The sequence below is a fragment of the Pelodiscus sinensis genome, chromosome 1 (genome assembly GCF_052426305.1).
Source record: "Pelodiscus sinensis isolate ZL-2025 chromosome 1, ASM5242630v1, whole genome shotgun sequence".
NCBI lineage: Eukaryota > Metazoa > Chordata > Testudines > Trionychidae > Pelodiscus > Pelodiscus sinensis.
Genome location: NC_143052.1, coordinates 130,851,850 through 130,879,149, shown reverse-complemented (window position 1 = coordinate 130,879,149; position 27,300 = coordinate 130,851,850). Strand labels below are relative to the sequence as shown.

The following is a 27,300-nucleotide window of genomic DNA, read 5'->3' as shown; positions in this document are numbered from 1 at the left end:
TCCAGGTCACCCTCCCAACCTTCTGCACCCCTCCTGCCCCTACCTTCCAGACTTTGTACCTCCTCCTACACCCCTCCCCCAGGCCAGAATCCTCTCCTGCACCCAAACAGCCTCCTAGACTCTGCACCCCTTGGCCCTGCCCCAAGTCACCACCCACACCCTCTAGAGTCTGCACCCCCTTTTCCCATTCTCCCGGGTCACAGCTCCTTCCCAGACTTTGCATCCCTTCCTAGTGCCCCTCCCCCAGGTCAGAATCCTCTCTTGCACCCATACCCCCTCCCTGACCCTACACCTCTATCTCCAGACCCAGGTCACAACCTCCTCCTTTGCCCAAACTTCTTTTCAGACCTCACACCATCTCCTGCACCCCAGCCCCTTACCTTCTGCACCCTTCTGCACTCAACCTCCACTCTCAACCCCACACTCCCTCTACAGAAAAGTGCGGCCCTTGACCACTTTCCAAAATTTTGGGAGTGGCTCCCTGCCAAAAACTATTGCCCACTCCTGCTCTAGAAGCAACTGTATTACACCCAATGATAAATCAGCAAGCCAAAACTCAGATGAAAAAGCAAGAAGTGTTTGATTAAAAACTATCACAGTACTTTTGAGAGTCGATGCAATGAAAATAAATAATGGTCTTGAATAGACAGGAAAACAGTATTTGTTTGCGCACAAACTTTCATGCTCAAAGCCAATGTTGGGCATGGCTGAGAGACATATTTCCCTAGAAAGGTGATCTTCAAAGTTAAAGCAAGTCTCCATAAAAGATCTCACTGTATAAAAATTAAAACCACCCTGTCCCAGCACATGCACTTACTAAGAATTTTCAGAACTTCTGTTTTTAACAAGAACTCACTAAGAGAACTTAATTAGCATTTAGCAAATGAAGACAAGTCACAAAACCGTAGAACTGATTTCTCCAGAGACTTCTGGATGAGGCCAGTCTGTATTCTGCTGTCATTCTGTCAAAAGTAGATTAATTCAGATTCAGAGGTTTGGTATGTTAATTAAATGTCCTTAAACTCAAGGGCCTGATTCTTATTGACACTGAGGACCTTGTACATCACTCTGTATGTCAAAGAGCCTTAAAGTGAGCATAAATGTCAAGTTTACACTCACTTTAAGGCCCCTACATACTCCCAGGCAATGTAAAGGGGCTTCAGGCTAGATACACAATGGAGCTGGTGGTATAATTTCTGGCTCAGGGAGACATACCCACACCAACTCTGATCAAAGTAGCATGCTAAAAATAGAATTGTAGCAAAGGTGGTGCGATTGTGGAATGGGCTAACTGCCCTGAGTGTGTACATACCAAGAGTCTTGGACAGTCTGGCCACATTTAGACTGCAGAGTTAAATTGGAAAAAACATGCAATATGCGGTATGCAAATTGTGTATCTTTTTCCAATTTACTTTTGAAAGAGGCTTTTCTGAAATTTAGCGTGTCTACATGGTGCCAAATTTTGGAAAAAAGTGCTCTTTCGACACATCCCTTATGCCTTGTAAAACAAGGTTTACAGGGATGGCAAAAGAGCATGTCCACTTTTTCGAAAAAAAAAATCAAAAAAGCAGACGTGTTCCAGAGGTATCCCGGAAACGCAATGCAGTCTAGACATAGCCTATTATATCTGGGAAAGGTAGCCTATCCACTGTTCACATTGCCATGGCTATATTGCTATATTGAGTGCTTCAGTTTCCCTTTCTGTTCAATTAAAGTAATTATGCCTCTGTTTTAAAAATCTGAAGAAGAAAAGTGCCATTAAGTGCAAAGTATTGTTGAATTGTTAGGAATAGCTACTGTCATACTGACAGAAAGTAAAAAATATTGTGTAGAGATGGAGGATAAGAAAAGAAAAATAAAAGTAAGTATCCTTGTAGGCTAATTAATTATTGTCATGGTATAACGTAGGAATGAATAACGAGGGAAGGGAATGGTGGGAGAAGTTCAGAGTAGTTCTGCCGAATTCACATCTGAAGATAGTCGTACCCAAATATCCTGGACGTTCAGATTGTTTTTCATTTTTGTTTTATTTTGGTTTGGTATTTTGGTTTGGTTTTTTGTCTTTCACCTATCTCTGATTTAAGATACATTCTGCATTCTTCAGCTTACTGCTCCCTCTATCATATTCTCCTTATTTAAAATGCTATTTTGACAAATTGTTGTATATTAAGTAATACTAATTAACAGTCAAGATGCAGATTAGAACAATAGCTGCTCTTTATTGATAGCTGTGTTCAATACATGTATATTAGATCTGGAGTTCATTGGCTAGTTCAGGATCTCCAACCACACAACTCTCTTGTAGGATATTGAATATCAACAGAGGCATGCAGTGAAGTGCAGAGAGAAGCATTACATCATCACAACTCTCTCAGTGGCTTAACATAACCCAAGAGCAGAAGGCAGCTACCTGGCCATTGCTGAAAGCTACTCATTAAGGCTACGTCTAAACTGGCCACAATTTCCGGAAAAGCCATGCAAATCAGGTAAGTCAGGATAGGGAAATCCACGGGGGATTTAAATATCCCCCACGGATTTAAATAAACATGTCCGCCGCTTTTTTTCCGGCTTGGGGAATAAGTAGGAATAAGAGATCCTCTGGAAAAGGGCTTTATTCCGGAGGATCGCGCCAGTCTAGACGCTTTTTTTCCGGCTTTTCCCCAAGCCAGAAAAAAAGAGGCGGACATGTTTATTTAAATCCGCGGGGGATATTTAAATCCCCCGCGGATTTCCCTATCCTGACTTACCTGATTTGCATGGCTTTTCCGGAAATTGTGGCCAGTATAGATGTAGCCTAAGTGTTTCCTGTGTGTGCCAACCTCTCCCAACCACTGCAAGAAACAATTATGTTGTCAAAGGCCCAAGACACACAAGTGCCTTGCATGAAGCCATCTAACAGATTAAAGGCTTATCTTCAATATATCCATCTAGGAATTTATACCCATCATTGCAACGTGTGAGCACCACACAGACTTTAATGTGTTTTCCCTCACTGGGGTAGGGCAGGGTTCTTATCTCCATCTTACAGATGGGGAACTGAGGCACAGAGAAATTATAGACCAGATATAGGTACTTAAAGAGGCAGATAGGCAGGGCCTGATTTAGGGGCAGGTGACCCAGATTACTTACTGCCTATGGTGCTGAGCTTGGGGAGCACCCGGTTTAGGGTGCTGTTTTTGTTGTTAATTTTAAAAAATATAGAATGTTTGAAATAAAATGTTTTAGGTGTTCCATGTGTGGATTCATTTTTCACTGACCTTCTAGAATGTTCTGGACTTTTGTAGGATCTTGTGGAACTCTCCAGAATTTTTGAGAAGTACATTTTCCTCAAACCTCCTAAAATGTTGTCAGCTAACCATTCAATAAATGTACATGAGGGCACCAAAGATGCTTCTATCCTGGGGCAACATTTGGTGTGGGGTCAGCTCTGCAGATAGGTACTGACAGGAATTTGATTTCAATGGGAGTTAAGTGCCCAACCTTCTTAAGTACTTTTAAGAAATCCCACTAGGCACCTGTATTTACAAACTTAAACATCTTTGGAAATCTGACCCCAATTGACCTGTTAAAGGTCATACAAAGTCAGTGGCAAAGATAAAGTCTGAAACATAGGCACCCACTATGGGGAGGTGCTTCAGCAAAAAAAAATTAGCAAGTGCTTAGCACCAGCTGGCAACCATCTTTTCCCCTTCCTCCTCTCCCTCAGCACCTCCTGTCTGCCAGCAACCCAATTGATCAACTCCTCCTCCAGCACCTCCCACCAGCCACAATCAGCTGCTTCACAGCATATAAGAGGCACTGGAAAGGAGGGGAAGAGCAGAGATGGGACATGCTATGGGGAGGGGGCAGAACTGGGTGGAAGAGGTGGGGCAGCAGTAGGGCCATGGAGGGAAGGAATGGAGAGGCAGCAGACTCAGTAGGGGAGGCAGAAAGAGGAAGGGTGGGAGTAGGAGCTTTGGGGAAGGGGTGGAGTGAGGGTGGGACATGGGGCTGAGCCAGGGTTGAGCACCCCTAGGCAAAGCAAAAGCTGGTGCCTGTGGTCTCAACATAGGTCTCCTGAGGTCCAATGCAGTGCCTTACCCACCACCCCATCTTTCTTGTCAGGAACTGCTTGGCTCTCGGGTCTTTATCCAACCATGTGGTATATATTATCGAGGTATATATTGGTTTCACATGCCCACACCCTTCTCCAGGTATTCAAGTCTTCACTGTCCTTTACCACCCACTAGGTTCACTATTCTAGCCTATCAGCTTTTCTTCGGTTACATTCAATTTATTTTTTTCAGCAGGGCTATCTGTCTTTTTGCTTCAGCCCCACGCTGTTCTGTGATGAGAGCCACAGGTGCAGTCTGCCTGCATTCACTCCTTAGGGTGCACCGAGGTTCCAACATGGAAAAGAAATGGAAAGTTAAATCAGAAGTGAAACTGGGGCAAACTCTTCCTGGAAACACTTCAGACAATTCATAGAAAGTAAACAGAGAGCAGAAGGAAAGAGAAAAAAGATCTAGGGAGAGACTCACTGTTGGAAACTGAACACACAGCACTGGGCCATGGTCTTGATGGATGTGTGCAGATCACACTGTAGGCTGATCAGCTGGCATGAAAATATTGAACTTTTCAAGTGTTTCCCATTGACAGACAGTCACTTCTAGCCAACAGCACTCAATTGTCAGGTACAATATGTGCTTTTTGAATATACTTATGTGTCTGCCATGGATTCTATACAAGCTGCTGCAAGCTTTCCGCTATAGCAAGTAGGCGTGTAATGTAATGACTTCCTCAGCAGAGTTGTGAAATTACTGCATTGTTGCTTTGTGGGTTTGTGAAACAGCAGGTGAGCAATGTTGCATCCTAGTCAATGTGGTGGCTTTGCTTTCTCACGCCTTTGTAAATGAGATGCCTTCATTTCTGGAGCTTGTGAAGAAGCTGTACCTACTCCTATTCTACCGGCCTGGATGCATTTTGGGCACTAAGGGGAAATCCATCAGCTAGAACATTTTCATTGATTCCACATGTTAGGCACATGTAGTGGTCATTGCCAAGGTGAAAGCAGATGTTGGAAGTCGTGGAGTTTTTCTATATCATGTAATGCTTAAAATAGCCATTCAACCTGGAAAAAAAATCTCTAAAAAGGCCATAACTAGCAGAAAGATCATTTAATTTTGTCCAGAATTGCAGAACGCTTCCACATATAATTGATAATGCAACTCTGTACTCAAAATAATATTGTATCAGCACATTTGGGAAATAAAAAATATTCTTAGTCCCTGGTGTCTATTTTATGCATTTTCCTGTACTTTTTTGCCTTCATCTGATTGAATGCCCAATAACATTTAAACATTACATGATACAGAAGAACTGCATCATTCCAGCAAGCATGTGGTAGCAATGAAACTTCTCTAGGTGATGGGTTACCCTAACTCCATAATCCTTTTTAAATCTGTCTGGTAGATTACCTAGTCACGGATAAATGGAAGCGCTAACCATGAAAGCCAGCTGCTGTTTATAACTGTCTGTGGCTCATAATCTTTCTTGGACCACACTGTTCATCATTACACCGTTGCTGTAATTTTAAAGGTCACTAAATGCTGACTTGGAAGCCAAAAATATCCCTGAATGATCGTTTTTCTTAAAATTTTGGTTCATGCTTATGACCAGAATATTTCAGCCTCAGTCTCTAGCACAAATTTCCAGACAAACAGATCCTTTAAAGTAATAGTGCTTTTATTGTATTTTCCGTGAGCAGTCAAAATTCTTCCTCAAATGAAGGTCCATTGTTTGCTCTTGTGGGCCATTGTGTAGTTTTAGCTTCTGTGAAAACTCCTACCTTATTGGGGTGACCATGTTTTGGTGCCAATGGAAGCTAGCCATTTTGGGAGGCCCAAGGCCAATTGTGTCATGAAGCAGATGGGCTGCTGAACCGTCTTCAGGGCAGTTGGCTTCCGCCCTCGATAAAATGAGTTATAACAATCAAGCCTGAATGTGGCGAATGTGTGGATCACTTTAGCCAAATCTGAATCCATTAGGTAAGGCACTCAGCCTTCTAGTTAGGTGAGCATGAAACTCAGTGTTTTATGCTGTCATTGCTATTTCCACATGCAGTAACATTGCAGCATTTTTTGTTCAGCCCCTAAAACTGTGTGGAGTGAGACCAGGACTATCTGGTGATCAATAGTATTGAATGCCACAGAAAGGTCCAGTAGGATGAGCATGGATGTATTTGCCATCTCTATGGACAGGGGGAGGCCATCCACCACAGCAGTCTCTGGTATCTCTATTTCATTCCCTGGTCTAAAGTTTAACTGAAAGGGACCAATATATTAGCTGACCATGAGTGACACTGGAGGGTATCTCCAGCATAAGAGACTAAGAAGTCTGCCACAAAATAGTCAATAGGACAGTTGTGAGGACAGTCATCTAGGATAAGAGAGATCTACATTTAAGTCCCTGGTCCAAATTAGGCAGAGTAGAGACTTGCATCTTGGTCTCCAGTCTCTCAAGTGAATCTCCTAACTACCAAACTATTGAATGGGTAGGAGTTATGCTCTCTTGTTTTTCCACAAAAACACTTGGAAAGATCTAGGCTTTGTCGTGATGCGGAACAGAAAAAATGAACTCTCGAATGCTTGCACAGAATTGGAAAACTATTCCCTGCCCAGGTCTGGCTATGTCAGAACAAGGACCCCTCTCATGCTCAGCAGATTTATGATCTGAGAGTGTGAGTCAGATAAAATGTGCAATTTTGCTGCTGCTGCTGCTGCTGTTGTGGTTACCCATAGTGGGAGGCCCTGCTCCTTTCTTTTTAAACTGCTTTGTGACTGCAACCCAAATGTATAACTAGCCTCAAAGGCTTCGTTTCTGGCAGATATTTCCCATTGTGTATGCCTGAGGTGCACAGTAACTGTGGAAGAACTTGCTCTTACCCCCATGGGCTTTGAGGTTTTTGAGTTTAAGTTAAAAACACACCCGTAAAAATGACACTTGGACCTTGGTAGCCTTAGAGGGAAAAAAGAGTGAATCCCCTGTTTTATGAAGAATAAAGAATGCATGAAAGTTTTAGAAATAGGGCCCTAATTGTTTTGTTACCATTAACTTCTAGCTTTCAGCATCATTAACTGCAGAACGGGAAAGCTACTAACTTTTGGGGCTATAAATTAAACCAAAGAAAAACCTTATATTTATTGAAAAAGCAAGGATGGCTGCCAACATAGGCCTCCTTTCTTGAGAGCAGTAAAGGTTTGAAAGCACATCTCTTTGTTATCCTTGCTGGGCATGACAAGAGAAATTAAGAATGAAACAAAATTATCGTTGCTTTCTAATGACCAGGTGGTGGGACCTGTCATTCTAAGAGACCTTTGAACACATCCAAAATGTGTTTGGAAATAAACACTCTAAATTGCAGTAAGGAATTGCTGGCGTATCATCTAACCCTGCAACAGGTATTGTGCTCTTGGCCTCCTGAGCTGACATGTGATGGACACTGAAAACTAGGAACCCTTCTGCTAAGATTGCTAGTAACCTTTACCAAAGATAAAGTGGAATAAGATGAATATGCTCTGCACAAGTTAAAATCAGCACACGAAAGCCAATGTTGCTGTTCTTACAAGACACTGCTGTGCCAAATACCAGTGAGTCCCCACTCAAGCAAAAATTTGGCAATACTCTCCTAACTAAGAAAGAGCATATCTGTATATGTAGAATATTCTTTTTCATAGGGAGAGAAATAGTGTTTCCTTTTGCAGTATTCCCTGCTGGCTAGTGTTGGAAGTGCAGGTGCTATAGGTCAAGAAGTGGAGTCTTGTGAAGCAGCCAGCTACAAATATGCTGAATGAAACTGAGAATCAAGAGGAGGAAAACTAATGGACGTAAAATCTAATTCACTTAAATTATGGGAGGGTAAGTCACAGATTGACTTGATCAATGTACAGTTGTATCTTCTCTCATCCCACTTCAAGCCACAGCAATCAGATTTGCATCTGGAGTTTGACTACTGAAAAGTTCAAGTGTGTTTGAATAGGAATGGTTTGCAAACTTGACATCCAGATTTTGCACCTTCCCCTCCAAACTTCCAATGTCCAGATTCTCAGTTTTGGTTTGAGCCCATTTCTGTTTCTTGCATCCTCCCCAAACTATGCCCTTACTTCTCAATTGTTTTCTCTTAGCATCCTAGGGTAGTCTTGCTGTACAATAATAGCCACTTCTATAGTTTCATACTTCTATAAATAGGCTTTCTTACTCTCAGGCACCTGGACTGATCTATGGGGAAAGAAAAATTACCTTTCATGGAGCTATAGAAATATAGTACTGAAGCTGTGGCTTGTCACATGTGTGTCTTGCCAGCTTGAGAAAGTCTTTTCTTGTAGTACATTCCCAGTCTTGAATCAACCATTCTGTTGCCATTATTGGGGAACGCTACATTTTCCTATAACCTGCATGGGGCAAAGAACGGATACTAGTCAAGGTTTTGAATTTTCTATCCCATCAATAGTTTCTTCGTGTTGCAGCTGGTGTAATGTGTGTATGAGTTTTCACTGGGTCACTGATCAAATTAAGATTCTCCAGTGTAACCATTTCCAGGTAATTTCCATAGATGTATTTTTCACATCTCCTCAATAAATTAAATTGAAAGGCTGTAATGAATGCATTGAGTCCTGTGTCATGGTGACAGGACAAGTCAAAAGGCCTGGAAGGGTTTAGAGAAAGAAAATATGGGCAGGAGAAATGTGTGTTAACCTAGAACTAGAGCCATTGTTATTAGTGTAGATTCAACAGCCCCATTCAAGATAGGTGTCAGATGTTATATAAACATGTAGGAAGAAATGGTCTCTGTCCCATCAAGCTTACAGTCTAGCAAGAGTCCTTGGTAATCACTGTTGTCATACTAATCAATTACCTGGGAGGTAGGAACCAAAATAAGGTTTCCTCCTTCCACTAAGGTTCCCCTCTCTCAGGAAATACTCTTAAAATATTTGTAATTTCATGTATCTGTGTTCATTGCAAGAGTAAAAGGAAACTTCAAGAGCCAGGAATAAATATTACATGGAATGAACTAGAGAGGTGTGTGGATTTGGTACAGATATACAGGCAGTCCTCCAGTTACGCGGATCCGACTTACGTCAGATCCGCAGTTATGAACGGGGCTTTTCTTGCCCCGGAGGACGGGAGTGGTGGGACGCCTAGTTGCGCCGCGGTCCCGCCGCCCACGTCCTCCGGGGTGAGAAAAGCTGCTCCGCGTCTCCCTGGTCTGCTGGGGGGATAGCCCCCCCACCAGCAGACCAGGGAGACACGGAGCAAAGCCACGGAGCACGCGGGCAGCGGGACAGCCCAGACGCGCCGCAGCTGTCCCGCTGCCGGCGTCCCCCGAGGCTTTGCTCCCCGTCTCCCTGGTCTGCTGGGAGGGGGGGTGCAGCTAATGCGCCACTCCCCCTTCCCCCCCCCCAGCAGACCAGGCTTTTCTCCGGACGCCTGTGGTAGAGCAGCTGGGGTGCTGCTGGGTTGGTCCAGTAGTGCCGAGGAGCGGTGCTACTGGAGCAACCCAGCAGCACCTCAGCTGCTCTGCCCCAGGCGACCCCAAGTCAGCTGCTGCTGAAACTGACCAGCGCTGACTACAGGAAGCCCGAGGCAGAGTTGCTCTGCCCCGGGCTTCCTGGAATCAGCCGCTGATCAGTTTCAGCAGCAGCTGACTTGGGGACGCCTGGGGTTCTTAAGTTGAATCTGTATGTAAGTCAGAACTGGTGTCCAGATTCAGCCTGTTGAAACTGATCAGCGGCTGATTCCAGGAAGCCCGGGGCAGAGCAACTCTGCCTCGGGCTTCCTGTAGTCAGCCACTGGTCAGTTTCAGCAGCGGCTGAATCTGGACGCCAGTTCCGACTTACATACAGATTCAACTTAAGAACAAACCTACAGTCCCTATCTTGTACGTAACCCAGGGACTGCCTGTATAGTCACATGCATGTGCACAGAGTATTTGTTAATGTGTGCTATTCTAGCATTGTTGGCATTCACAATTTCTAGTCACTTTTAGAATTCATGTTGGACCCAGATCATCTTCTATAGCCCAGGAGCTGAATCACTTTTCAAATCTGAAAACCTTTGTTCATATGCAGCCCAGAAATGAAACTAGATTGGAAAGTCTATTGCCATGTGTGAGCACGCAGCACAAAGCCTCCTCACTAAGGCTATGTCTGCCCTAGCAGGTTATTTCAAAATAATAACTCCCGAAATAACTATTTTGAAAGAAGCTTATTCCTGTTCACAAGCAGGGGTTATTATTTTGAAATAACAAGTCCATTATTTAGGGTGCATCTACACTGCGTCATTATTTTGAGATAACAAGCATTATTTCGAAATAACAATGCGAGCGTCTACACAGCCATTCTGTTATTTTGAAATAATATCGAAATAATGGACGGCTTATTCTGAAATCTGTAAACCTCATTCTACGAGAAATAATGCCTCTTCTGAAATAGCTATTTCAAAATAAGGCATGTATAGATTCTCCACTGCTACTATTTTGAAATAGCCCCTCATTAGGGCCATTCTAAGTTATTCCTTCCCAGTGCCTCCTGGGGCTCTAAATCGAGATAGCACATCTACATTAAGGAAGCCTGCCTCAAACTAATGTTGAGGCTTCCCTGCAGTGTGGATGTGCTATTTTGAAATAAGATATTTTTAAATAACTATTCCCGAATAGCTTATTTTGAAATAGCCATGTAGTGTAGACTTACCCTTAGAAATAACAGGCTTGGTAGTGTGGACACTTGCCTTGTTATTTCGAAATAGGGGGAGTTATTTCAAAATAAGCTACTCCCCAGTGTAGACATGCCATAGGAGGCCTACCATTGATGTTGCTAGAAATGCATAGACAAGGTTTGGCAGAGCTGCCCATGGCAAAGTTGCATATCACCTGTCACCATAACAGGCTGCTGTTCCTAAGTCTGTTCTTTCATGAAAATTAAATTTGTTCCGACATGCACAAGCAAAAATACCAACAACAACAACCCCAAACCTATAAGCCTTTCACTGCCACTTACACTTCAGGTGTGAGCAGGACTCCAACACAACCAGGGATATGTTCAACAAATCTCCATGAAAGTCAATTAAAATAAAAAGTTTTGGCCAGTGAATTGATTTATTATCTAGGGGCATTTTAATAATATTTTCATGCTCAACTGCACTATAGGTTTTTTTTGCTGCTTCTTAAAACTTCATGATATTAGGTCAGAATAATTTCACACTCACTGAACAATGGTAATTATTAGCAGGTTCTCCCATTCGGTTTGACAGGGTATGCATTCTCTTGGCATAAACTTTCCATGCCAACTTGACATCATGGTGGTTTTCCTTAGCATGGGTTTTGCATTCGAAAACTGCTCACTTTGAATAAAGGAAAGTACCCTAGGGTTAGCAGATATAAACATGTGTCTGATTGAAAATATGAAGTCCTGCTCTTTATAGAGGAATAAACTATAATTCCCTTAAGGAACCCTTTCTAGCCTTTACTGCATCAGAGGGTCCTATGAACAACCATGAGAACAGAACACCACATATCTAAGTGTTACTTTTTAAGATCTTAATTCAAAGCTGATTGGAGACAACCAGTTTTTGATTGGCTTTGAATTGGGGGGCTAAATATATTAGAAAAATCTATCATCCATGAATGCATATACACTAGAGGCTCCTTCCTGAAAACATTTATGCATGTGAATAACTTCATGTACATGAATGGTTGCAGAGCAGTCAGTGGGAGTTTCAGGCTACTCACATGTATAAGGCTATGTCTAGACTGTCGAGAAAAGTCAGAAAAAGATACGCTAATTGCAAACAGCAATTTGCGTATCATCTGCTTTTTGCTGAAAGAGGCTTTTCCAAAATTTGGCCCGTCTATACGGGGCCAAATTTCAGAAAAACCTCTTAGGAATATACCTTATTCCTTTCACCGAGAGGAATACAGAGATACCAAAAGAACACATCTGCTTTTTCGGAAACTGTTGCGAAAAAGTGGACGCGATCCTTGGACACAGCAGAGCTTTTCCAGTATATCCTTCTGGTATCCCAGAAAAGGTCTGCAGTCTAGACATAGCCTATGTGTTAGCAGGTGATACTTGAGATACTTGGGAGTGATACTTGAGAGTTACATACAAGTTTTTACTGTATGATGTTAACTTTGGTGGATTAATCACCAAGAAAATAATTTTTAAATTCCCACTATGTATTGGGTTTGTTTTACTTTAATGGAGAAACAAATCCCCTTTTAATTTTTTTCAAAAGTAAATAAATGAACTTTGAAATTAGCCTGCCAAACAAACTTACAGATATTCAAACAACACCTTGTGAAAATACTTTACAGACATTTTAAATTATGAGCAAGAATATAGGCTCTTTTTCAGAACACAGAGGAGCTTAGATCCCTCATGGTGAAACTTCTACCTTGTTCGCTTTCTTTATTGAGACATAGTCCATTGCCTATTGAAGTGAATGCAAGTCTTTCATTTGACTTCAGTGAGCTTTGTATTCAGCCATTGTTTCCTGCCTGAAAATTAGATCAATTGCTGAAGCTGGAGGAACAAACATGCTACAAATTTACCAGGGAAAACACCTTGTGTCATTTGGGCAGACCAGCTTTTTGTGTGTCTGACATTTAAATGCATTTCATACAACATTCTGTTAAGTTATTTAAAGCAAAAAGGAGATTCAACTAAGTCAAGATTTTTTCCAGGTTGTAAGGGGGGGGGGGATCAAGTGTTGGGTTTTTTTTTTCATCTTATTGTCATTAAATATGTTTTTATAAGGCAAACCCAGCAGTATTCTATTAATAAAGTACATTTCTCTGAAAGACTGTGTGACCAGTCTTTGTTTTTTACTACTTTCTTAAATGAACACTGACAGATAACAGAAGTAATCATCAGACACAGAAGGAGGGGGAGTTAGTGAAATAAATGAGACTAAATCTCTCATAAAACAACAGTATTTTAACTACATAAAAACATCACAGGCAGCCACATTACAAATCTTCACGCACATATTTTTTAAATAGAATCAAGAAGGATTTCCATAAGGCAATATGTTCAGAAGTTTATCTTCTGCCATGTTGTAAAATACCTATGAACAATCTACCATGTGGGCTCACAAATTCAGAGGATCAGTAATTTGGCAGTGACTAGTTATTAATAGCACCAGCTGTGTCAGCACTGACCAAAGAGACACAAAGAGAAGCCAAGAATACAGATGTCAGCCTCTTCTGGACTCTGGGTGGTGTGTGCCATCTCCTACTATGGTCTAGAAGTAAGTGATTATTCAATCTGGCTTCATAGCTTCTTGGAACAGAACTGTTTCAGGAGCAAAATACCGGGGGGGAGGGGGAGGGTTCTGCATACTTCCCTAGTACACAGCAATATCAAGTTGGCTTAGGTATGTTGTTAACACTAGAAAGATTCCTTCTGTTCTGAATTGTCAGCCTGGAGAAGGGGATGTCAAACTTGCACACTGGTCAGGGACTGAAGAGATTTGGACTCAATCCCTGATTCTTCAACAGATTTTCTCTGTGACCTCCTTGTCATGGGGTGAGCAGCCTGTTCACCTCTCCCCCTCCTGGAGGGCTGGGTGGATCGGCTTCACCCCCGTGGTTAAAGTCCCTCTAGCCTGGGTGTTAGGGACCCGAGCCTAGTCCACCACGCCCTGGTCATCAGGGTAGTGCAGCCACTGGTAGTATCACATCCCTGTCGGTGGGGTAAATATGGCCCAGTGGGCAAGTCTATCACACCCCCATCGGTGGGGTAAATATGGCCCAGCAGCCAAGTCTATAGTTCACTGAAATGGCTTCCCTCTCTGGGGCGCAAGGAAGAGGGCTTAGGGGGGCTGGGCCCTCCCTCTTCACCAGGTCCCAGCCCAGGGCCCTATCAGTCGTAGGTGGTTCCCACCACTGGCTCGGTGGGGAGTTCCCCCCAAAACCCTCCAAGGTACCTCCTGCTCCCCACCCTGGGCTACTTCCTACTCCTGTCCGTTGGCCGGTGTGGTCCCCACCTAGGCTGGCAAATGTTTCTGTGTCAGCAGCTGCAGCTGGCATGGTGGTTGCGGCTGGTGCAACGGCGACTGCAGCTGTGGCCCACAGTTGGTGCGGCAGCTGCAGCTGGTCCTGTGAGGGCAGCTGCTCTTGTGCTCCAGCCAGGTGCTCCTTCCCCTCCAAGGGCCAGCCCCAACTCAGCTGCTCCTCTGGCCATTATAATGGGGCTGCAGTTGGAGCATGCCCAGCAGGGCTGTGCGGGAGGGGCCTTCTCAGCCCAGCAAGACTGGTTAACCCCTCCTCGGCCAGTGCGGGGTTGGTACACCTCGCCACACCTCCACTTAAACTCCTTGTGTCTCAATTAACCACCTGTAAAAATGATGGTGTTAAGGTCTTTTCCCCAACCTTCATTTATCTTGTCTACTTAAGATGTTACTTTCACTCTGCCCTGAAGAGTTTTCTATAGCATAATCCATTCCTGATTTTAGCTGGCACTAAATACAAATCAAAACTGATCATAGTATGATCTGCTATGTGAAATCCCTTGGTATAAAAGAGATTGAATGAATTGATTAAGCAGTAATAAAAGACCCTATTGCAAAACCCATGCACATTGAAAAGAACAATACAGTCTAAATACATGTCAGAGTGAATCAAGGAAAATCCAGTGCACCTCAAGGCAACCCACCCACCAATACCACCAGCAACAATGTAAGTTTACCATTTAATGTCAAAGGAAGAGGAAAGAGGAAGGTACAGAAAAGGAAAGAAGCAAATCAAAAGAATGATTGATGACAGGCCAATCAAAAAAGCAAATGTGCCCTAAAGCCAGCCAGCAAAGGACTCCGGATAGTTCCTCAAGTAAAGATTCTCAACTAAGAAAACCTGTTGCCCACTGCTTAGCAAGGGTAAGGACTGAACGCTGATTCACCTCAGCCAATGATAACTGCTAGGCAAGGATTTAGATGTTTCCATGGGAGGTTTTTTCCCCATTACTTCTCACCACTTCATAGACCATTTTTGTTCATAAAAAAGGTGTGTGTATTAAACTCTCCACAGCAATGAACCAGTGTAAGATGACACAGTTCTGTCAACCTGTTCTCTGTTAATTTCCTACCCACTCCCCCACACACAAATCCAGTCTAATACACTATATATTTTTAGATGGCTTTGCTATGTTTGCAAGCTGGTAGCCATACATTAGAGGGGATTTTGCTTTTTATGGGAGTCCCCCATATGTAATATGTTAGTGCCACATATTACCAGACCAGAAGCTGGTACCAGAAGCTTATGGGGTAAAGGCAGCAGTATAACCAGATGGACCAAAATAGAACTTCCCTTTGATTTAAGTAGTAGCGGTTGCAATGCATTTGTTGTCCTTCCAAGTGGCTGCTTGTTTATCTCATTCTTCTGCTGGAAATAATTTGTGTTTGCTTTGTTTTTTATTAATAGTCTAGCAATTTGCATCATGGGATCTTGTGCACAATCTATTTAAGTCATAGAGCAACATTAATAAACCTGGATCCAACCAGAAAGAAAAAAAGTTGCTGAGATAAAATGACAAGTGAACTGAAGTGTCACCACAAAGCTAGAACTACTTTTTTTTGGTTTGGTTTGTTTTCTTCTTAGAAATAATTTGTTTAGTTCTGTTATTAATTATAGTTTGGGCTAACGGCTAGCATCCCTTTGCACTCAGCAATACCCATGAGAGACCAAGTCAAAAAAGAAAGCAAGCAAAGGACAGGGACTTGTTGTTTTTCATAGGCAGAAGGTAATAATACGTATTACCTCTTGAAGCCCCAACTGAAGAAAGCACAGAAGCATGTGAATTGACTGTCCATTTAAACAGCCCCTCAACCTCCAAAAAAATCTGTCAAGGACAAGATTTTTGCTCAGAATGTCATGAGGGTTTGGCTATTTCAGACTGAGACAAATCTCATCACCTCCCTTCTTACATTTAGTACAAATGGGGTTTTACCTTATTTTCCTAGCTACGGCTTAAAAGGGTATTTTTAAAAGAAAAACATTTAGGCAAAAGTGCCAAAGGTAGATTCTTCATCTTCTTACAAAGAGATGTATGCATTCCTAATTAAATCTATTTTACATCTAATTTGTTTTCTTGAATCATGCTTATCACCATAGTAGCCACGTGATATGTCTCCTTACAGAAAGGGTATTGTCATGGGGCTGGTGTGCCCCGTCCTCTGGATGGAACAGGGGGCATTTAAGCTCCCTGAAGTCCCCCTCTCACACTTGGGATGCTGCAGCCCCAATGGCCTATGTCATTTCTATGGTCTGTTGTTAGGGCAGCATGGCCAGTCACAAACATCAGTTACTGCGGTGGTGCAATCTAGAAGCCAAAGTCAATACAAATCTAGCAATCAGGATAGCATGGCCTAGAAGCCAGAGTCAATACAAATTGTCCTTGCAGTCAGGGTAGTGCAGCAGTCAGGGTAGTGCAGACTAGTGGCCAGAGTCAATCATGGTGGTTTCTGTTTCCCCCTTGAGGCCCTACCTTAGGGCCTTAATGGTAGAGGGGTGGCTCACTCCTGGGTCAGCGGGGAAATCCAACCACAACACGCTGACTCAATTCGGTGGGAGGTAAAACTCTCTCACCCCCTCTAGGTCCCTTTCTACCCTGTGTCCTGAGGTTGGCAAATTCAGGCCTTGGGGTTGCTAAGTTCCTCTGCAAATCAGACCCTCCAGGCCACTCTGGGCTCCATGGGCAGGCAGGACTTTCCAACCAAGGTACCAGAGGTTCTTCAGCAGGAGCCTCCATCACAGGTCTTTCCTCTCTAGCTGTCCACCCTCACAGAGCTGGGTTATTGCCCTTTATATTTACTCTCCAGATAGAGCATGCCCAGCAGGACCTAGGGGGCATGGCCTCCTCAGGCAAAGAGTGGGATTACCCCTCCCAGTAGCAATGCGGGGTTGGTGCGCCCCATAACAGGTAGATTTACAAAGAATTCCATGCCAAGTGGGTCTGAGTGCACAGCTGGATCAGAGCCCACCCCACAAATTGGGGGGGGAGGAGGTTGCTCAAATCTAGATCTGAATTCTGTGACACAAGTCCAGCTCTGGCTGAAGTGCCTTTATTCACTTAATTGTTATTGACACTAAAGGGAATCATGTGGCTGAAGCCCTCCACATTGTTTTAAGACTAAAACTGGATAAGAACTTATGAGATTTTTTTAAATTCTGTCTGATTGCAATTAGATGTCAATACATTATTTTAATTTTTAAAAATAAATTCTAAATCCAGTTTAAAATCTCAAAATAATGTTCTTATTAATAATTGCACAAAAATAAGAATAAAATACTTTCCGCGCGGTGTGTTAGGCTGTGTTTTTCCTAAGACATGATTAAAAGTTTGGTTTCCTTGGGCTCTTTTTTTGGAAAGGGCTCTGGCCAAATCGGATACATTAAGCCACACAACCGGGATATCACGTCTCTTTTATAAATCATGGTAAGTTCATATCAGGCAAATGTATGATTTTACTGCCTGGCATTGTATCTTCTATTCTGAGTGAGCCACGTGCAATGGGTGTGTTCACATGAAAAATGCTGTGTTAGTTTTGGACACTTGATGCTTATATAGATGCTTTTTGGCCTGTGTGGGCCGGAAGAGAAACCAATGACCTGAATAGCCAAGCATGAATCTCAGTTAAAACATTTACACAGCTGAGACCAGGAATCTCTCCAGTGCTTAGAAAAAACAGTTGGAGCTGTGACCTTCTTTCCAATGTCTTTGCTGCCTAAAAGAGCAGCATGAAGGAAAACTGTCCTGGAGATTTCGTTTGGAAGAAACAGAGACACATTTCTCTGGCCAGGGCAGAACTCTCTTGCTGCTACTTTTGGTGAGAGTTACCATCTATCAAAGCAGAGAAAAGGATGAAATTCAGAACAGACGGCTGATGTTCTGAATTTCACAAAGGGACAGAATTGCATCTGTGCTCACGTTCGTTTTTTAGGCCTGATCTACAATTAAAACACTTAAAAAACAACAAATAGTTTTGCAGCACCACAGAGACCGACAAAACATGCCGTTAGGGTGACACAGCTACTGTGCTGTGGGGTGTGAAAAATGCATACCCCTGAGAGCCATACTGATGCCAATCTAACCCCTGCTGGGGAGGCAGTTAGGTGAAGGGAAGAATGCAACTGTTGATAGAGGAAAGTGGAGTTCCTACAACAGGGGAAAATCCTCTTATGATGCCGTAGGAAGCATCTACACTACGGCTGCATAATCACCATAACAGAAATGTAGACAAGGCCCCACTCTCCTCTGTTTATCACGTCAGGTCTGTGGTATTGAGTCCCTGTCCAAACCCCAGTCCACTGAGTCCCTAAACTGGCTCCCTGTCACAACAGTATGCTGAACTGTTGCTCCTGACCAACAGCCAGTGCGCTCAAGGCCTGCAGTCCACAGGAGGCACAGTGCAGGCCCCAGACTGCTTGGACAGATGGCAGTCTCAGCGCATAGCTAGACTGTATAAAGGCACAGCTTCCTCTCGCAGTTGGGTATGAGTAACTGACCATTGCTTGCAGGTTGCTGCCTAGACTGCCTTGCCTTGCTGCCTTACCTGCCCTTGCCTCACTAGCCCGCTGACTGGGGATTGGCTCTCCTGGCTTCTCACTCCTTCAAAAGCTCCAGCCCTTGCCCCAGACTGCTTTGGATACACATTGACCTCCCAGCTACTCGACCACTTGTGCACTTTTGACCACTGGTCTGGACTGCTCCTAGCCTGCTTCTGTCATTGGATGTTAGTTTGCTCAGACCCTTTCAGTCTCCCGCTAGGCCTCTTCAACAAGAAAAAGTCATGGAACCCGCATGTATGATGCTGCAGGGAACTATGTGCCTCCAGGAGCAGGTTTGGGTGATAAGCCCCCCCTTTGGGAACAGATCTCAGAACTGCAAGCAAGAATGCCTCTCCTCACCCTGAATCCTATGTTGCTCACTGGACCTAAACCCACAGTAACTCTGAAACTTGACACAGGTCCCATTTCAATGTTTTGTGAACCAATGAGAGCACTATTTCCTGTGATGGCCCTATACCTACCAGACAGACTAGGCAATGGTGGAAGTGATCATCAGCCTTTTACTAGGGGAGGCCCTGAACTGGTATCATTCTGCCCCCGTTGGCTTAGTCAGCGTTCTAAAATCTTTGTGACAATTTGTTGTAATGCTTACTGGGCTTGCAGCGGGACCTATAGAGACTTAGGGTATGTCTACACTACAAAGTTAATTCGAACTAACAGACGTTAGTTCGAATTAACTTTGATAGGTGCTACACTAGCGCTCCGCTAGTTCGAACTTAATTCGAAAAAGGCGGAGCGCTTAGTTCGAACTAGGTAAACCTCATTCTACGAGGACTAAACCTAGTTCGAACTTACTAGTTCGAATTAAGGGCTGTGTAGCCCCTTAATTCAAACTAGTGGGAGGCTAGCCCTCCCCAGCTTTCCCTGGTGGCCACTCTGGCCAACACCAGGGAAACTCTATTGCTCCCCTCCCAGCCCCGGACCCCTTAAAGGGGCACAGGCTGGCTACGATGCCCGTACCAGCACCCAGCCAGCAGACCCTGCACCTGGCACGGCTCGAGCCAGCCACCCGATGCCCCCTAACCCTCCCCCTCTTCCCGGGACCAGGCTGGCGGCTCCTGGGAGCTTGCCCGGGACCGCAAGAGGCGGGCACCCGCCTGGTCTAGTGCGGACATCGAGGACCTCGTCCATGACCACCGCACTAGGCACAGGAAAGTGGCCGTCTAGGGCAGGAGAGCTGCCAGCCTGGCCACCCAGGAGCAGGTGTGTATGAAAATCAAGGTGGTCCACTGAGACCCCCGACCCTGAGCTTACAATGGCCGTACTGGGTCAGACCAAAGGTCCATCTAGCCCAGTAGCCTGTCTGCCAACAGCGGCCAACCCTAGGGACCCTAGAGGGGATGGACCGAAGACAGTGACAAAGCCATTTGTCTCGTGCCATCCCTCTCCAGCCTTCCACAAACCTTGGGCAGGGACACCACTCCTACCCCATGGACCCAACCTCCATCACTTGATCTCACTTCTCTTTAAACTCTGTTCTAGTTCTAGCCTTCTCAGCCTTCTGCAGCAAGGAGTTCCACAGGTTGACTCTTTGCTTTGTGAAGAAGAACTTTCTGTTACTAGTTTGAAGCCTGCTACCCATTCCTTTCCTTTGGTGTCCTCTAGTCCTTCTTTATGGGAACTAATGAAGAACTTTTCTTGATGCACCCTCTCCACACCACTCATGCTTTTATAGACCTCTATCCATCCCCCCTCAGTCTCCTCTTTTCTAAACTGAAAAGTCCCAGTTTCTTTAGCCTCTCTTCATATGGGACCTGTTCCAAACCTCTGATCATTTTAGTTGCCCTCCCCTCTCCCAGCCTCTCTCTTCCCCTCTCCCACCTCCTTTTCCCAGTCTCACCAAGTTTTGTTCAATAAAGAGAGATTCTATTTTTGACCACACGATTTCTTTATTTTGTACATCAGGAAGGGGGGCTAGGGAAGGGTAAGTGGAAGGAGGTGAGGGAGGAATGGGGTACGAGGACTGGGCTGGCTCTGTGGGCTTCTGGGGGTGGAAGCTCTCCTGCAGCCCCCCAATTGCCCCCTCTCCCCAGATGGCAGCCTGCGGCAAGTGCAGCCGGGCTGATGGCCGAGTGCTGTGATGTGCCCAGTGTGGGCACTCAGGGCACTCTAAGACAGGACTGCTTTGCAAGCGGGGAACCCCTGAGAACTGTCTGTCCGGGGTGGGGGTCGGGTCCCTTTAAGCACAGTCCTCGGCTAGCCTGAGACAGCAGCTCCACGCTCTAAGTCCTCATCTGATGCCCTGCCGGCACTGCTTCCGGCCATCCTTAACCCCGGTTCAGGGTCCATTTAATGTGGACATGCTAGTTCGAATTAGCAAAATGCTAATTCGAACTAGTTTTTTAGGCTGGATCCGTTAGTTCGAATTAGCTTAGTTCGAATTAACTAATTCAAACTAAGTTAGTTCGAATTAGCGCTTTAGTGTAGACATACCCTCAGCTAGGAACTGGAAGTCAGTCGCAATGTGTACACCCCACTTCTCATGCCTGGTGGCAGATCAGGTTTTGAATGAGCTGTATCGGTTCCATCTTGCTCTCTGCAAGGAAATAAAAGACAAGTGTGCCTGCAACGAATCCCCAGTGGATATTGAACCATTTATGGAAATTTGAATCCAAACCTATATCAGACTCAGTGAGAAGCAACTTCCACCCCCTCATCCAGGCACCACTTTGCAAAGATCCCCTTGCCTGCACCCGTGCTGGTGGACTCAACGTGGACCTGACTGGACCATTCCATTCAAAATTGTCCTCACAGCTATCACTCCAGCTTTATCTTCAGCCTGTGGACACCAGACAGGTACTTCCCCCTCTGAAGACCCTGACTGAATCTGGGCAAGATGATAACTTCATGGATGCTATCATAGCTCAAGACTTGGCCTTCCCATACATCCTAAAGCAACTCCTGATTTAGTTGAATCCATTGATGAATTGCTGTTTTGCAAATAATTACCAAGTTTAAGACCATAAGAACGGCCATCCTGGCTCAAACCATTGGTCCATCTGGGCCAGTGTCCTGACTGCCGGCAGTGGCCAATGTCAGGTGCCCCAGAAGGAATGAACAGAGCAGGGAATCATCAAGCGATCCCTCTCCTGTTGCCCAGCCCCAGTTTCTGGCCGTCAGAAGTTCCATTGCAATCTAGAGCATGGAGTTGCATCCCTGCCCATCTTGGCTAATAGCTATTGATAGACCAATCCTCCACGAATGCAGTGCCAACAGGTCATTGGTCTTCTATAGTCCAGCATTTGGAACCTGGAAGTTTAAAAGAAATCCAGGTGGTCACCACATTTCCAGAGTACCACCTATCTATTGTAGTAGAACTAAGTGGCTTCTTGTCTTTCCAGGAGCCCCATCATGAGGCTTAATAAGAAGCCTCTCTGGGGAAGTCTGTGCTGGAGAGGGAAAGTGTAATTTTCTAACTTTAATTTATATTTAGCATGCAAGCTCAAAGGCCTGGTCTACACTAGTACCTTAGTCTGAAATGAGACCCTCGAGGTCAAATTTGTAAGTGATGCGTCCACAATACCAAGCCCGTTATTCCAGAATAAGAAACCACAGAATTCGAACTCTGTTGTCCTGCTTTTCATGAGGAATAACGCTATTCCCGAACTTGTAAATCCAAAATAATATTAGTGTGGACACAATTTGAACTTATTGGCCTCTAGGAGGCATCCTGTAGCTTCCTAGCTTACTTCCTGGGGCTCTGAGTCCTAGGTAGCACGTCCACATTAATGGAGCCTGCCTTGGACTACATTCGATTCTTCTCTGTAGTGAGGACATGGAACTTTGAATTTGTAAAATCAGGTACCCAGAAGTAAAACTTAGTAAATTCAGACTAGTCTTTCAGTGTAGACAGGGACAAAGTGTAGCAAGAGGCAGGAGGCACTAGTCATCCCAGGTGCAGTGCTGTCCAAGACACTCAACAATATCCATACTTGGATGGCTATCCCCTCCCGTCACTCATATTACTGTGACTACGCTTTTGTCAGTAGCGTGCTACTTGATGAAAGTTCACACAGGTAAGTCTGATTGAGCAAATCAGGAAATTACATCTCCCAGCTGCAGTGCAGCTAGACCCTTTATTTCACAAAGGATGTTGCTCACATGCAAAAAAAGTCAAAATATTATCTTCCTTTTCTTCTATAAGATGCTAATACTCCTTACAATGTACATGAAATGCAAGGTACACTTCTTCAGTCTTGCCCTCGCTAACATAAATGTGCTGCGCAACATACTCTAAAAAAAGGCCACGTGCAATCTTCCCTCTGGGACAAGGAAAAAAGAGGAAAAGAAGCACTAGTGACAGATGATAGTCATGTCACTTCACACACTACTGGGAGGTGCTCACATACACCAGGATGATCAGCAAGCTCTAAAAACCAGAACAGAAAAAGGTGGCCAAAGGACAGTCATAGAGAATTTTAAAATATGCTTCATGGTTGTTTTCATCTTTAACTTCATTGAAGACAATGCATTTTGCAAGCTCACATAGAGAGAGAGAGCTGAATACATCTGTAGGAAACTCATATTTCTTTCTGACAGACTATAGCACACTACAAAATCAGTTACAGTTATGTTTTCAATGTTTAAAATAATAGCTGTTATTTTTCTGTATGATTCTCATAGGACTGTAGTCACTGTAGGTAAAAACAATACAATATATTTCAAACAGCTGTCAGCAAGGATTGCGTGTGTGGCAGTGAGGGGGGAAAAACAGTATCTTTCTAAACCATGACGCATTGTGTAATATTATATGGGGCTTTTTATGGCCCGTGTGTGTGCTGCGTAGAGAACACAAGCTTAGAATTCACTGTGGGAAAAGAAAGGCAGCCTGAAAACATGTAAACTGAGGAGGAAACCCATAGCTTCATTATTGTGATACAGCAAGCCTACTTAGATATCTACTGGGAGATTAAGGGAAACTTACCAAAGAAAAACTTACTGTGAAACTCTAATATCATAATAAATCATAGTGAACCTAGGGTACGTCTACACAGCAGGGCTAAAGTAAAATTAAGCTACACAACTTCATCTACATCAATTGCGTAGCTTAAGTCAAAATAACTTAACTCGGCTTTAGGTGCTGTCTACACAGCAGGAAGTTGAAGGAAGAACACTCTTCCTTAGACTTTCCTTATTCCTGATACAATAAGGGTTACAGGAGTCAGAGTAAGAAGTCCTCCAGCTTGACATTATTTCAAAATAAAAGCTTGTAGTGTAGACACGCTCTTGTTATTACGGAATAATGTTAGTTATTCTGAAAAAATGCTGCTGTGTAGACATACCATTAGAAACTAACTCTGTGTATTGTTTTTAGTTATCCATTGAGGTATACTCCAATAAGAATTAGGTGCATGGATCAGGAAGCTGGATAACCCCTAGATTCTATATAACAAACAGAAGTAACTAACCAGCATGGAATTTAAGCAGTAAAATCACTAGAGACAAAACACCAGCACGCTCAGAAATTATCTACAATGTTATGCATTCTATACCTGGACATACCAGATGATCACCATTCTACCGATGCAAGTGATAGTTAGATCCAAATGATGTTACCTGAGAAATCTGTCAGCTAGTTTTAAACTATGGAGACTCTTTCCTGCTCTTTTCAGGCATTTGGATTTTCATAGGATGAGGAAGTGTTCATGTTAGTACTGAAGATGTATAGCTCTTCTTTTAACCCGGAATGCACGTATTGTGTATTAGAAGCACTTGTCTCTGTAAGGCAATAGCCTTCCCTGGAGATGTGTGAAATATTTGCATCCAACTTTGAACCCAGGCAAACTCTATCTCATGTGTCAGTTGGACTTTTCCTTGTGTAGGGCTCAGAGCTGATTCATCTGTTACCCTCTGCTGTTGGGAACTTCCCTGGGCTCAAGGCGAGCCAGTAATTGAAAAAAGGAGATGAGGCTTATGAGTCAGTACTGCTTCCTCTGTGACTGATAGGATCAAAGGGACAGTGGCTGATCAGGCAGCCTGGAAGTCCCTGCACTGCTTGAGGGGGGTGAAATAGAAAAGGAAGGATGAGAGGAAAACTGAATTAGAACTACAGCTGGCAGCTGAGAGGGCAGGACACAGGAACTCTGGGGTGAGACTCTGGCCAAAATTACAAACATTTGTGTCAAAAAATGGATGAGTAGGTAAGGGTTCTTCCTTTTTTAAAAAAAATGTGATTACAGTGAAGAAAAAAAAAGATGAACTATTAGGGCAAGTCTCAGAACGGTAGCCGAGTTAGTCTGTTTCAGCAAAAACAATGAGGAGTCCTGTGGCACCTTAAAGACAACCACATTTATTTGGGCTTAAGCTTTCATGAGCTGGAGTCCACTTTGTCAGATGCAACATAGTAGGAGGGAATGTGGATAGTAAAGTCGACCGATTAACAAGTCCGCTGATCACCCCTGCCCCCATAACAGCAAGACAAAGATCTCAATCAGTCCCAACCTGCTGCACTTGTAAAGTTAGTCAGCCCTGAAGGGAGGCCCATAAAAGGTTGAAACTTGGTGCAGTTGCGATGATATTCAGAAGCAGACAAAGCCAAGACAGGGAGCTCCCAGACTTAGGGCCCTGTGGCCTACAGCTTTCAAATGCTAACGGTCAATCTCTGAGGGTATGTCTACACTAGAAAGTTAGTTCGAACTAACTTTAATAGGTGCTACACTAGCACTCCGCTAGTTCAAATTTGAATCGAACTAGCGGAGCGCTTAGTTCGAACTAGGTAAACCTCATTTTACGAGGACTAACGCCTAGTTCGAACTAGCTAGTTCGAACTAAGGGCTGTGTAGCCCTTTAGTTCGAACTAGTGGGAGGCTAGCCCTCCCCAGGTTTCCCTGGTGGCCACTCTGGCCAACACCAGGGAAACTCTATGCCCCCCTCCCGGCCCCGGACCCCTTAAAGGGGCACGGGCTGGCTACGGTGCCCGTGCCAGGTGCAAGCCTGCCAGCACCCAGCTAGCAGACCCTGCACCTGGCACGGCACAGAGCCACCCACCCGATGCCCCCCAGCCCACCCCCTCTTGCCGGGACCAGGCTGGCGGCTCCCGGGAGCTTGCCCTGGACCGCAAGAGGCGGGCACCTTCCTGGGCTAGTGCGGACATCGTGGACCTCGTCCACGATCTCCGCACTAGGCACAGGAAAGTGGCCGTCTAGGGCAGGAGAGCTGCCAGCCTGGCCACCCAGGAGCAGGTGTGCATGAAAATCAAGGGGGTCCACTGAGACCCCCGACACTGAGCCCTGAGCTTACAATGGCTGTCCTGGGTCAGACCAAAGGTCCATCTAGCCCAGTAGCCTGTCTGCCGACAGCGGCCAACCCTAGGGACCCTGGAGGGGATGGACCGAAGACAGTGACCAAGCCATTTGTCTCATGCCATCCCTCTCCAGCCTTCCACAAACTTTGGGCTGGGACACCACTCCTACCCCCTGGCTAAGACCACTCCATGGACCCAACCTCCATGACTTGATCTCACTTCCCTTTCAACTCTGTTCTAGTTCTAGCCTTCACAGCCTCCTGCAGCAAGGAGTTCCGCAGGTTAACTATTTGCTTTGGGAAGAAGAACAACTTTCTCTTACTAGTTTCAAGCCTGCTACCCATTCCTTTCCTTTGGTGTCCTCTAGTCCTTCTTTATGGGAACTCAGGAAGAACTTTTCTGAATGCACCCTCTCCACCCAACCCCTGCTTTTAGAGACCTCTATCCTGTCCCCCCTCCGTCTCCTCTTTTCTAAGCTGAACAGTCCCAGTCTCTGTAGCCTCTCTTCATCTGGGACCTGTTCCCAACCCCTGATCATGTTAGTTGCCCTCCCTTCTCCCAGCCTTTCTCTTCCCCTCTCCCACCTCCTTTTCCCAGTCTCCCCCAGTTTTTTTCAATAAAGACAGAGTCAATGTTGGAAGAAACGTTATCTTTATTTTGTACATCAATAAGAAGGGGGGCTAGGGAAGGGTAAGTGGAAGGAGGTGAGGAAGGAATGGGGTACGAGCCCCCGATGGGGAGGACTGGGCTGGCTCTGCGGGCTTCTGGGGGTGGAAGCTCTCCTGCAGCCCCCCAATTACCCTCTCTCCCCAGATGGCAGCCTGCGGCAAGTGCAGCCGGGCTGATGGCCGAGTGGTGTGATGTGCCCAGTGTGGGTACTCCGGGCACTCCAAGCCAGAACTTCTTTGCAAGTGGGGCACCCCTTAGAACTGTCTGTCCGGGGTGGGGGTCGGGACCCTTTAAGCATAGCCCTCGGCTAGCCTGAGACAGCATCTCCACGCTCTAAGTCCTCCTCTGATGCCCTGCCGGCACTGCTTCCGGCCATCCTTAAGCCGGGTTCAGGGTCCACTCAATGTGGACTTGCTAGTTCGAATTAGCAAAACGCTAATTCGAACTAGTTTTTAGTTCTAGACGCGTTAGTTCGAATTAGCTTAGTTCAAATTAACTAATTCGAACTAAGTTAGTTCGAACTAGTGCTGTAGTGTAGACGTACCCTGAGGGAGATGGCGGACCAGGCTAGCTTTCTTTGTTGAAAGCTCCCAGGATTAATCCCTGACCTTTACTCACACTGAGGAGTGGGAACTGAGTCTGCCTGTGGGGCCTGAGAGAGTGTTTCCCTCTCACCTTACACCCAGAAAGGGAGTCAGGATGGTGTTTTCCTTTTGTTCGGACTGCTTTATACCCCCCACAAGGAGTGGAATCACTGAAAGGCACAGCGGGGATGCTGTGCCCCATA

The 27,300-nt window shown here is 44.8% G+C and overlaps 1 protein-coding gene across 1 annotated transcript in view; it reads left to right on the top strand.

Moving 5' to 3' along the window:
• The window catches only part of LOC102453877 (potassium voltage-gated channel subfamily KQT member 1-like), a 655,800-nt gene that overhangs the window by 526,954 nt on the left and 101,546 nt on the right, over positions 1–27,300 (top strand). The window lies entirely within an intron of this gene.